A 4,018-nucleotide genomic window follows, 5' to 3' on the forward strand; every position below is an offset into this window, starting at 1 on the left:
GAAAGCTGTATATCAACCGTATTTTATCTTTTCAGAATACTTTTTTTCCGGATGTAAATGAATCGATAGTAACTTTTCCAGTTATATTCTATAGACTGCAATTATATACATTGGGATTCTTCTTTTTCTCTTAGCAAATGTGAATATATACACACACAAATACCAGCAAAGCATGTATCTATTTACATAAATACTTTGTTGTAACGATATGAGAAATAGCACACGTAATGCTCCAAAAATCCAAGAAAAGCACTATAGCAATATTCTAAACCAACTGTCCTTGTGGGGCGGATCATGGCCAGACCCTTCTCAGGGAAGCGCTTGGTGGGAAAAGAATTCTCCTTTGTAAGCTCAAGTCTTGTATGGTTTTTCCTCGATGAAAATTGCATCAGCCAAAACCCGTTCTAACCTTTGAAGTCTGAACTACAAAGACGATTCGAAACTTGCTTCCCTTTGGACAAGAGGGGATCGGAGCCTTTACATGATTCAAGATGACTTTCATATGATAGAAGGTCCAAGGTTATTTCGGGGAAGGTTATGCATTGTAACTCGGGATAGACTTCGTGGACCCTCTCTTGGTATCTTCGTGGCATGCGTTGGATTTTGGGCATATATGGTCAAGTAGAGGGAAAGCAGGGGATCTCACTTGGGAGAGTTTAATACTTGTTGCAGAAAGATAATTCTTGAAGAAGCGTTGTTCTATGCATCATAAGTTTATGTCAGCTTTTGTAATATTTGTGTACATAAATATGATGAGAAAGATTTCAATCAATACATGTGCAGAATAAAAAAAAAAAAAAAAAAAAAAAAAAAGTACTCCTAGAATGAAATTTATTTCAGTTATTGTGATGTCTATTTACGTAACGTTGTTCTTAAAGTTTTCATCAAAAGAGATCTTGGTAAGATCTAGGCACATCATTTGTCAGCCTCTTAATATAACTATATATGAAGTCAACGATATGAACGGATAACATACATTGAGCATCGGTGTAGAAAAAAGATCGAAAATCCATAAAAAGTATGAAAGAGATATTTTAATCAGTGCAAAATCATAGAAAATATATTCTAGATTATATATCAAAATAACATTCAGTTTATATCAAAACTGCATCAGATAAATGTAGAATGAAAGAGTACTATGAAAAATCTTGCTTTTATAGTTATGATATAAAAAAAACAAAAGATACTGACAGCTCATACAAATACATACTAACATTGAGCAAAAAGCCTCTACGAAAAACAAAAGCTCCCATCTGCAAACAGCGGCTTCAGCAGGTAGCCGAGCGAGGTAACCAAAAGGTTGTTTTGAATTCATTAAACATGAAGACTGGAAACCGGTTGCTCTGTTTTCCCAAACCCATAAAATACATTTCAAAGCGATCGTTATGAAGGCACCGTCTATCATTAAATTCTCTATTTTATTTGCATATATTGTTATGTGCTAAATTGCACTCTATTAATGGGAACAAAAGTTATATGATTGATATTCAAAAGAAAAAAAATTACTTAACGTAACGATACAACAAGATTTACTTGATGCTGGAATAATTGTAAATAGCTAGATTTTCTTGATCTTATATCACTGCTCCAGATCATAATGTCTGTTAGAATGCTCTCTCTCTCTCTCTCTCTCTCTCTCTCTCTCTCTCTCTCTCTCTCTCTCGTTTTTTGCTAATAATAATAACTTTTTTTCATTCTATACTTATATCGGCTATACATCATATATCTATTACTCTTACATCACTTACTCTAGAGTGAAAAATATAATACATATTAGATTTATTAAATAAAAAAAAAACTTACTAAAGCTACTGACACTTGAATAGATTAAGGAATAAAAATCTGTGATAAACAGAACGTTAGATTTTTATAAATAAAACCGATTCCTTTTAAAAATGTCAAAATCCTAAAAACCGAAGCTCAAAATCCGATAAAATGTTAGAAAAATCTTACTGAACAAAACACAAATACTTCCCCTTCTTGAAACTTTATAATCATAAATAATAAGTCGTATTGTTAAAATGGTGTCACACTCACTGCACCTGGGAACTGCTTCACGTGTTGAGCACACTAAAAATTCATGGAAATCCATGGGCCAATCCGGTATGACCAATAAGCAAGTTCGCTAATATTGCTTCTGTCAGTTTCTACTTCTGATCTGATGATTTCCACTGAGAAACAGTTGGCTTTACTTGTTTTGACTTATTACTCAGCGATTTATTATTTCAAAAACTTTACCATTTTGTTTTTATGAAATTCTCTATGGTAGTTATAAAACCCACGACGAAGAGCTTAATGTCATGCTGTGTGTGAATCTAGTCCTAATTTAGCAGCGACATCTTTTCTATTACTAAGAGCTCCAACATGAGCACATATAAAATACATTTCAATTTTCAATCCTTGATAATGAATTTTGTAAACGAGCTCTTCAATTTGCAATACAAATACATACTTAGGCGTGTAACCTTTGACTTTTTCTACGGAATATCATGATTCGGTATATTAGGATTCACCTTATCTTCAGTTATTTTAAGAATATCAATTCTCTCTCTCTCTCTCTCTCTCTCTCTCTCTCTCTCTCTCTCTCTCTCTCTGAGGTAAAATAATCACTTGAACAGACAGGGTCGTTAATGTAAACATGACGTAATCCAAGATGTTAATGAAATATAAATGGAGAGCTTTTGAAAACTTAAAATGGGAAGACCATTGTAATTCACATCAAATCCAATTCTTGGCTATTTCATAATCAGGAGAGTATTTGCATCAGGACAATAGCCATACGAAGCGATCCGTTTATATGTCGTGCTGTTTACACGCACGTCCATATGCATATTACATTACCGGTAGGAATGTGATGTAATCCTGCTAATGACACGACATGAATTAGCTCTTTTAACGTCCATATTTATCCTGTATTATCTTCTTTGTCAATGCTTCTCTTTAGATCATCCCTGTCGGTGTTTGTTAGGTTCCCCATTCAGCATTTATTCTTCTTCCTACATTCATTCATTCATTCATTCATTCATGCACAACGGATAAGTAAGTCATCAGGATTTTATCTCCTCAAGTATTGATTGTTTTCGTAAGATATCCATTCATGAGTTTACTTAATAGTTCATTTATTCATGTGTTCTTCATTTTCTACAGACAAGGGTGACGTCAGTAACATCGTACAAAGCGTGTGTCTTCAATTTCACTGGGGAGGAAATTACCATCACAAAGGATGTCTGTGTCGTGGAAGCGAAAGTAATGTATATATCTAAAAATATCAATGATTATTGAAGTGATTATTTCCTGGTCAATGAAAAAGATTAGAACAAAAAAATATTGAAAATATGGAGTTGATATTTCTGTGAAAATTAAGATGATGAAACATTTCATTTGAAAAATGGTATCTATGAGGGTTGTATTTTACATATCGATTTAACCTTTGGAATATAATTGACACCATGAGCATTGCACTATATAAAAATACACAATCAATCACGCATACAAACGGCAAGAAACACACACAGATATATATATATATATATATATTCACACACACATACATATATATATATATATATATGTATATATATATATATATATATTACATATATATATATATATTACATACATATATGTATATATATATATATATATATGTATATATATATATATATATATATTATTTATATATAGTATGTATAAGAGAGAGAGAGAGAGAGAGGAGAGAGAGAGAGAGCATTACCTTACCTTATTGCCTTATTTTTTGTTTGGGTTACCCCAGGTCCCTCAGTGTGAGGCACCTCGTATATCCACCAGAGAGTTGCTAATGCATCTTCCGGTGTATTTTGCATCTTCCAGTCTTGGATGGTCTGGGATGCATCTTAGGTATTTATCGAGCTGATTCTTAAACACATCTACGCTCACTCCTGATATGTTTCTTAGATGAGCTGGCAGCACATTAAATAGTCGCTGCATTATCGATGCTGGTGCGTAGTGGATTAATGTCCTGTGCGCCTTTCTCAGTTTA

Source organism: Palaemon carinicauda, chromosome 9 (genome assembly GCF_036898095.1).
Source record: "Palaemon carinicauda isolate YSFRI2023 chromosome 9, ASM3689809v2, whole genome shotgun sequence".
Classification (NCBI taxonomy): Eukaryota; Metazoa; Arthropoda; class Malacostraca; order Decapoda; family Palaemonidae; genus Palaemon; species Palaemon carinicauda.